General features: G+C 46.8%; 2 protein-coding genes across 16 annotated transcripts in view; one reads left to right on the top strand and one right to left on the bottom strand.

Moving 5' to 3' along the window:
• gulp1a (GULP PTB domain containing engulfment adaptor 1a) overlaps positions 1-9,444 on the bottom strand; it is a 350,639-nt gene that overhangs the window by 228,056 nt on the left and 113,139 nt on the right. The gene's annotated exons all lie outside the window — the stretch shown is intronic.
• map2 (microtubule-associated protein 2) overlaps positions 1-9,444 on the top strand; it is an 80,660-nt gene that overhangs the window by 6,087 nt on the left and 65,129 nt on the right. The window contains exon 1 of one of the 15 annotated variants that reach the window (XM_077002253.1): positions 1,416-1,530. The exons of the other annotated variants lie outside the window; for them this stretch is intronic. The gene's annotated coding sequence lies outside the window, so the exon portion shown is untranslated. Of the gene's footprint in view, positions 1-1,415; positions 1,531-9,444 lie in introns of those variants that run through there. 15 annotated transcript variants of the gene reach the window in all.

Raw genomic sequence — 9,444 nt, 5'->3', positions numbered from 1 at the left:
TACACAAAAGGACACTCTACAGCGCTCTCTCCACCTGGACATGAGACGGGCGAAGCACTACACGCAGCCCTCCTGCCCTCTGTAGCCCCACAGCCCAGGGTAGGACAAACACCCCCCACCTCTCCGGGCTCAGGACGCGTGGTGAAACGTTACACTGCGCACTGCTGTACGTGTGTGTCAGATCAGCTGGATGGGGAGGGGAGTCCTGGCCCTCTGAGATGTGCTCTGAGGCCAGAGGCTGGTGTACACATCAGGTTAGACTGGGTTACATACGATTGTAATGTTTTTGTTTAATTTTATTTATTTGTCATTTTTAAGCTCATTAAATGTTTGGACAAGTGAAATGTGTCTATTGAGTTATGAATGTGGAAAAATTGGATCTTAAATATTTGTAACGTATTGAACAGGCAGAGAGGGATCCAAATGCGGAAGAACACCGCTTTTATTGAAATGAGACGCTGGTACAAACACAGGCAGGTGAATCACGAGTACTAGGATCAGTAGTAACAGCGTTTTCTTGGCGTGGTCAGGACGGTCCAGGGTCATACCGGGGGAGCAGAAGTCAGGAGGTACAGAGGGATTAGGCAGGAGACAAGGTCAGGGACGTAAGCGAGGGTCAGGACACAGGAGAGCAGACAGGATATAGAAAGGCTTGGTACGCGGCATGAGTCGGCAGTACTTCGCAACTGAGATGTGCTGGTGAAGTGCTTAAGTAAGGCTGAAGGGGGCGTGGTAATGAGGGGCAGGTGAGGTTGATTAAGAAAGATCAGGTGGCATTCCTGACAATATTATTATCCACGTGATTTATACAGAATTTTAGTAAAAGATATGGCTTGAATACTTGGAAAATGGATTTTTATGAAAAGCTAAAATATTAAAGCTCTGGACACATCTCTCTCACCATCCCCCTTTCTGTCTCTCTCACCATCCCCCTTTCTGTCTCTCTCACCATCCCTCTTTCTGTCTCTCTCACAATCCCTCTTTCTGTCTCTCACCATCCCTCTTTCTGTCTCTCATCATCCCTCTTTCTGTCTCTCTCACCATCCCTCTTTCTGTCTCTCTCACCATTCCTTTCTGTCTCTCACCATCCCCCTTTCTGTCTCTCTCACCATCCCTCTTTCTGTCTCTCTCACCATCCCTCTCTCTGTCTCTCTCACCATCCCTCTCTCTGTCTCTCTCACCATTCCTCTTTCTGTCTCTCTCACCATCCCCCTTTCTGTCTCTCACCATCCCCCTTTCTGTCTCTCACCATCCCTCTTTCTGTCTCTCTCACCATCCCCCGTTTTTAACCTGTCTTTCTCTCTGTCTCTCTCTCTGTCTCTCTCTCTCTCTCTCTCTCTCTCTCTCTCTCTCTCTCTCTCTCTCTCTCTCTCTCTCTCTCTCTCTCTCTCTCTCTGTCTGTCCCTCACCCTTAGCCATATCTAGCAGTATGGGGCTGTTTCATGCTGCAGACCCTGTGGGACACACTGACAGCAGGCGTGGGATGAACACTGATGAACGGACTGAAGTGTGTGTGTGGGCAGAAGACAGGTGTGTGTGTGCGTGTGTGTGTGTGTGTGTGTTTATGAGCATAGGTGTGTAGCTAATGTGTAGGCTGGAAGGAGATATTCACGTATTGATGTTACATGTGCAGTGTAAGGAGGTGCATGTGTACTCGTGCATTGTAAGGAATTGAAAGAGATGTGTGTGCGTCTGTGTGTGTGCTGTAATGAGGGTTAATGCGTGGGCTGTTAAGAGCTGTGCATTATTGTTATATGTTAGGTGAGTGCGCGCAGGTGTACGTGTGGGTTTGTGTGTCCGTTCTCTGGACGGGGGCCGTGAGTCTGAAGGATACTGTGTGACCCTGGGTGATTCACTCCACCCTTACCCACAGCTCTGTTCTCCATCATGTCCCTCTAATCCTAAGGCTAGGTAATGGCGGTGGCTGATGGAGCGAGTGGGTGGAGAATGCGGTGCCTTTGGGTGGGCTGCCGTGTGTGAGCTGCTCCCTCTTGGAGTGTGTGATTATAGTCCACTCTGTGTGGAGTGCGGTGGGGAGGTCAGCTCTCCTGCACGCGGGCGGGGGTGGGGGGTGTGGGGGTGTGTGTGGGAGGGGAGGTCATGTAGCTCTGTGCCCATGCGTCGTGATTCACCCCGGTCATTGAGGGTTCTGGTGGACTTTACTCTCCCGTTGGCTAGAACCGTGGTTTTAGCGTGACAGCTAAGACGTTTGGGCCGGGCCATGTTTAACGGGAACTGTAGGCAGGTAATTAGGCAGATGAATGTCTGGCCCTTTGAGTGCTTTTTTGCATGTTTCTACTAAGAATGTATGTTTAAAAAACTCTTACAGACTCTCTCACACACACAGACACCCAAAACTCAGTTAATGCTTAAGGTCTTGGTCCTTCATAGGATCTGTAGTACTCTATCTGTAGGCACATTTCAGACCGTTCTCTGGAACAACTTTTGAACTGTGGCAGGGGAGCGTTTGATCAGGACGGACTGGACTTTATTTCAGAGTGAAAGGGGCGGACTTATCGCTTCTAAGCTCGGTTCATTCATTTTCCCAGAGAATAAATGGGGTTTGGGCTCGCTGTTAAACAGTGGATGCACGTTTTTGACCTGAGCCTCTCTGTGGCCTTTGTGTTGGTCCTCTCAGTGGGCGGGAGAAGGGCGGGGCTACTCTGTCTTCCTCCCCAGCTCTGGTGAGTGTCCAGGGCCACTCGAACACTGCACTTCAAACGCCCTTTCAAAAGCCCCGTAGAAAGCAGCCGCAGTCACTGATGGCAATCGGCTGCTAATTCTTCACTTACATGTCAAATTAGTGTTCTGTCCACAAAGAGTGTGCTCAGACGCGTAACAGGAAGCAGAGCGCACTGTCTGGTCTGCCGTCCGTGTTTATTTAGAGTATGATCACACGCTGCATTTAGGGAAGAGCACGGCAGGAGCAATCGGAGAATGGGTCACGTCACGTCGGGTCACGTCACGTCGGGTCACGTCACGTCGGGTCACGTCTGGTCTTAGGATCCATCTCACCATCCGTGGTGGCCATGGTCAGCAGGCACCTCCCTGTCACTCACCGTCGCAGTGTTATGACATCATCCTTTCCCGTAAGCGGAGCAGTCGAGTCATGTGACCTGACTCGCGTCTGTTCTGATTGCGCATCACTCCTGTAATGTAACGGCAGGTCCACCCTCGTTTCGGGCTACAGGAACGCCCGTGCTCATTCTACAGATGTCTTCCACAGCTGCTTAAAATGGTGGTGCAGGTACAAAACGACCAGCAACTGCAAGATCGTATAAGAACGACAAACTGCGGAGGCTGAATTCACAGGACATTCTGTCCATCACCACGCCCAGAAACAGGCAGGGGGGGTCGTTACCACACACACACGGCTACCTAGCAACAGCAGCCAGAGTACTGTTCTTTGGATTATTTTACTACTGTAATTACTCACCTAATAACTTTTATAGCTGTCCAACTACATCTGTATTTGTCTATTTAATGCAATTGTTTAAACAGCTGGGTTCATAAAGGCATATGAACACATGGACGTTGACCTCCTAAAACATTATTTACTTTGCATCCACGGAGTTCATTTCAGACCCGTAAACTGTAGATGCCCACAAGTTCACTAAGAGATCCTTAGACCTTACGCGTGACCTGGAAGTGTTCTTAGAAAACCTGAGAAACGAAACCACTCTTGCGGCTTTTGGAGCTGAAGAAGTGGGTTCACAAAGTAGCAGCTACAGTCGCTGCACAGCTGGGCCACAGGAGGATCACGTCTGGGAGAGTCTGACCTGCTCTTGAATTGGTCAAATTGAACATCATGTCTGCTTGTTTGCTGGGGGTTTGCTTGCCAGTGTGTGGCCTTAGCTGCCTGTAAGCTTTAGACATACTGGTTTACTATGTACTCCCAGTTTGATTTTACCAGTTTAGTACTGACTACTGACAGTAAAGCTGGTTGTCATTTTCAGTGTAACCTCTCTGAGTGCCTATGCTATTCCGAACTCTTCTAATATCAGTTCCACAGTAAGAACACAAGTAGCTGTGGTTAGCAGTTTCCGGAGATATGAGCCCGCGCTACGCCCTACTGAGGGTGGATGTAGCATCCTTATCTTTTAGTTCACTGACACTTTTTAGGCCCAGTGTCTCCACAATGTTCCAGTTCCATGTGTTTCTGCACACAAAGCCACACATGTGCGTGTTGGTACCATGATGCAGGACACCGAGGAACGACCTACACCTTCATTACGGCTCATTATGTGAAATTTGCGTATTTCCAAAATGTGCTAAGCAGCTAATTTGAACAAATTGTATTTTTAAAAATTGCCAACATGTAAAAAAATATAGTTTAGATGACTTCTAACTCTCCCCATGTTCAGTAATTCATTAGTTAATTGGTGTATATCAGAAACTTCTCGGATCACCACGGTGGGATGAGTCAGTAATGCTACTTCAAGGCTCTCTCTCTTCCTCCCTCTCTCTCCCTCTCTCCCTCTAACGTCTGTGTTTTTCTCTCTCCCTGACTCTCTCTCCTTCCCACCCTCCCTCTTGTGTATAAATCCCACCCAACCTCTTTTTCTGTCTCCGTCTTTCTCTCCCTCCCTCTCCCTTCTCCCTCCGTCCTTCTGTCTCTCCCTTCCTCCCTCTTACTTGCTGTCTTTCCCCCCCTCCCTCTCCAGAGAGCCCCTGGACTACCCCACCCTCTGCCCTGCGCTCCTTGTGTATCAGATGTACAAACTTTGCCTCCGTTCTCTTTCTTAAGGAACTGTTGGTTTCATTTGAAACAAACATGGCTGTTCTACATCATTCTGTTTTTGTTTGTTTTTATGCTAATCTTTGGCCATCTGCTGTGGAGCATTTGGCTGGTGTAGACGTCTCTCACAACCCCCTTCCCAGCGTCTCCTCATCTCTCCTGGGGAGCATGTCTGTGACCTGTCCCTCACTAGGGAGGCCCCGGGCCCTGCTCAGAGTGGGATTATCCAAAATTGCTTTTCAAGGAACTATGTAGAGCACTAAGAAGAGCACAGAGTTCTGATGGGATTATTTGGATTATGGTAGGGCTTGTAAGCGATTAAAATGTCTGCTCGACCTTCAGCTAATAGGAGAACACTAAAATCAAAGGATTCAAATCAAAACGTGCAAAAATCAGAGCCATTCTAAGTGAGGTCTTGTGAGTGATCTTCTAAACAGCAGACTGAGTTTCTATAAGGATTAATTCTGCGTTCTGTTGCATCAAGCTTTTATCTGTATGTCTTTGCTTTGTTATCACGACTTCCTCTATAGGGAGAAACACAAACACAAACAAAACGGCCTGTGTTTTAGTAAATAAACAAATGAACAAACATTCTCTCTCATGTCATCAGGCAAAAAGCTTAAGCTTAGGGAAAAGCCCTGGAAAGAAAAGCCAGCTTCCTGCCAGATCCTATATTTAACTGGTGCTGACAAAGCATGCCAGGGTTAGCTGTGGGAAAAGAAAGGATAGAACAATGTGTGTGCATGTGTGTGCATGTGTGTGTGTGTGTGTGTGTGCATCTATATGTCTGCGTGTATACCTGGATGTGGGGGTGTGTGTCTGTATCTCTGTGTCTGTACATCTAATGCATATTTCTACAGAATATGTGATTCTGTGGTGTCCATGGGAACCAGCCTAATAGCAGGTCAAAGCCCAGATAAATTATATCTCTTCAACACTGAGAATGAAGGGCAGAGTGACAGACACATCAGAAAGAGAGAGAGAGAGAGAATGATAAACATAAGGTTGGTGAAAAAAATATTCCAGAGAGAGTTTAGTCTGTGCATCTGTATTGAGCCTGGCGTCTATCCTGATTGTGAGTGATGGGTAAGGCAAACACAGAATGGGATTATTCTAATTTACCACAGAGATTATCTGCATTCCCATCTGTTTACGTGTGCAGTGTTTGACCAGCCTGTGCTGTGTGTCACGCCTGACTGGTTCTCTGTGTTTTCAACATGCAGAGTGCCTTATAGCTCACTCCAACACGGCAGCAGGAGTGCGCGTTTCTCATCGTAGCACTCTCAGATGGAGTGACAGGATGAAGATGAACCCAACACACACACAGGTGCAGCTGATGATGGACCCTGTGTCCTCCCAAACAGCTGCTCGGACTCACTGATGCTCCTCAGACTTGGGCTGTGTGTGCTGTCCAGTGTTGAACCTGACTGAAACACCTGATGAAAATGTCATATCATCATTGCCATGCATAAAGACCAATTAGCCAACTTTAAAGCCTGTATTTTTGTGCATTTATGCTTCAAGTACACATTATGTAAAGCCATGCGTGTCCCATGCCGTCCAGAATGAAGGGACTGAACTTTGCCCAGGGCCAGCAATGGACTCACTCCACTCATATCAAGATGTGTGTCACTTGTGATGTTATCAGAAAGGGTCATAGCCCTGACTGGAGTCAGCGTTCATTTCACTATCACAAACTGTGTAAACAGAGTTTCAGTTGGACTAACTGATGAATGACCAAATGACATTTTTGGGGGCTATAGACAGTCAATGCTGCACTCTGTGTCTGGCAGTATAACAGTACTCCTACAGTATAACAGTACCCCTACAGAATAACAGTACCCCTACAGAATAACAGTACTCCTACAGTACAACAGCACCCCTACAGAATAACAGTACTCCTACAGTACAACAGCACCCCTACAGTGTCACAGGCCTGTCCTGTGGAACGTATTTCTGTCCTGCCCACCTGAGCGTCCTCAGTGTAGTGGCGATGTGGGTTTTGGTACTGCAGGTGCTGGTGGGCTGAACTCTTTTTCTTGTCTTTGTCTATTTGTCATTCTTACGCTCTCGTTTTCTCGTTCTCTTGCTCATCTAGCTGTTATTCTTGGTTCTTTATTTCATCTGAATTTCTGTCCACTCTCCAAAAACCTCCCCCAAATGCTGTTATTTGCTGCCATGGAAACTGACTCTCGGCGCGTTGCTGCGGCAACCAGGTTTTGGGCTGCCAGCGTGCGGACGAGCCGCCCACAGCTCTGGACAGAAGAGACTCTTCACAGAGCCAGAGAGCTTACAGAGTGGAAAGGGTTGTTCAGGACCCCAGCAGGCTGAGACCAGCCGTGAGCACACAGCAGTCCAGAGAGTGGAAAAATCAAAATAGCCCTGCACTATAGCGCCTGAAGGCAGCGTCTGAAATCTCTGGTCATGTGAAGAGCTGGTCAGAATACAGCAGAAAAACCAACAGACAATCTGATTGTTCTAATGCATCCATTCCTCTGTTATGATGATAACTCAGCATTTGTTTAGATTACATTCTCATAGCTTCAGATCTGTATGAAGCTTTCTTTGTTCCCCCGTCAATTGCCAGTCCAGAGTCAATTCATCTTATGAATAATTGAACTTAAATGTCTAGTGGGGGTACACCTACTGAGGATGGACATATGATGGTGTGTGTGTGTGTGTGTGTGTGTGTGTGTGTGTGTGTGTGTGTGTGTGTGTGTGTGTGTGTGTGTGTGTGTGTGTGTGTGTGTGTGTGTGCTGTGAGCTTCACACTTGATGTGCTAAAAGATTTAAATGTTTAAGGATGTCATTTGTAATGTGTATTAATCCCATGTCTAGATTCAGCTGTTGGAATATGCTGTCCATAGTCCACTTAGTCCCTGTCTCCAATCCCACTATGTTCTCCTTCTTCAGCTCTCCTAGCACAGGAACCGAGACCTCCATCCTGTAGCACAGCAGTGTGGAGGCATGCCTGATGATAACTCCCTGCTACCACAGCACGCTGTGTTTCTCTGTTCTACAACACTTGACCCTGCTCAAGAGGCGTGCTGGTTGATGACTGATGAGTTACGTTACTAGAATAGGCATACCAAGACTTGTGTTGATTTAGCGCTGTTCATCCAGCCTCTCTGATCTGCGATGGCTTCGCTTCTGAGTGCTGTATTTACAGCATGCATCGTTTGGCTGTCAGCCTCCATCATTAATGTCCTTTAATTACCAGTGGAGCGCAGATCTGAGCATCAGCTCATGGATCACTGACAATTATGGTGTTTGTTGATGTAACGGTATTGGTATCATGGTCAAAGCATGTAATGATTTAATTGGTTAACTTATGTTTGTTTTCTGTGTTATCATATTCCAAGCAGCAACCGTCATTGGTGTCATAAAGAGACCTCTGAACTTTTGATTTAGTTTGTGGCTAACTGAAGTGTTCCCCGTTGGTAGAACCATTTCATGTTCCCTGTCTGGCATGTTTCTCATTGGTAGAACCATGTCCTGTTCCCTGTCTGGTATGTTTCTCATTGGTAGAACCATGTCCTGTTCCCTGTCTGGCATGTTTCTCATTGGTAGAACCATGTCCTGTTCCCTGTCTGGCATGTTTCTTATTGGTAGAACCATTTCATGTTCCCTGTCTGGCATGTTTCTCATTGGTAGAACCATGTCCTGTTCCCTGTCTGGCATGTTTCTTATTGGTAGAACCATGTCCTGTTCCCTGTCTGGCATGTTTCTTATTGGTAGAACCATGTCCTGTTCCCTGTCTGGCATGTTTCTTATTGGTAGAACCATGTCCTGTTCGTTGTTCTCATGTATATTTTAAGATGGGCTTTCATTAATGCTCAGGACAGGTCACCATTAGCAACGAGCTGTGGAATAGGCCAGGACTGACAGCATGATTCCCTTCAGGAAGATGTTTTTAGCCTGTGAAGGGCAGTATTATTAAGCAGACTAAATGAGTGCTCTTAAACACCAGCACTCTCCTACAAACACCAGCACTCTCCTACAAACACCAGCATTCTTCATCACAGGTGTTCTTCAATCACCAGTATTCTCCAGCAGACACTAACACCAAAAGACTCAGAGACATTATAATTCCCCAAGAAACACCAGCATTCACCAACAAACTCCGGCATTCACCAACAAACACCAGCATTCTCCATCACAGGTGTTCTTCAATCACCACTATTCTCTAGCAGACACCAACATTCTCCAAAAGACCCAGAGACAATAGTGTTCCCCAACAAACACCAGCACTCACCAACAAACACCGGCATTCTCCAAAAAACACCGGCATTCTCCAAAAAACACCGGCATTCTCCAAGAAACACCAGCATTCACCAACATACACCGGCATTCACCAACATACACCGGCATTCTCCCACAAACACCTGCATTCTCCAACACACTCCAGCATTCTCCAACACACTCCAGCATTCTCCAACAAACACCGGCATTCTCCAACAAACACCAGCATTCACCAACAAACACCAGAATTCTCCATTACAGGTGTTCTTCAATCACCAGTATTCTCTAGCAGACACCAACATTCTCCAAAAGACTCAGAGACTCTAGCTTTCCCCAAAAAACACCAGCATTCACAAACAAATAAACCCAACATTCTGAAGCAAAACACCAACATCGAATGTTGGCAACTAACTTTCAAATGTTACAGCAAAGAACTGTCAAGTTAAACACGAATAGGGGAGAAC

This window comes from Brachyhypopomus gauderio, chromosome 4 (genome assembly GCF_052324685.1).
Source record: "Brachyhypopomus gauderio isolate BG-103 chromosome 4, BGAUD_0.2, whole genome shotgun sequence".
Classification (NCBI taxonomy): domain Eukaryota; kingdom Metazoa; phylum Chordata; class Actinopteri; order Gymnotiformes; family Hypopomidae; genus Brachyhypopomus; species Brachyhypopomus gauderio.
Note: the sequence above shows the minus strand (reverse complement) of the source record. Positions and strands in the feature narration are given on the sequence as shown.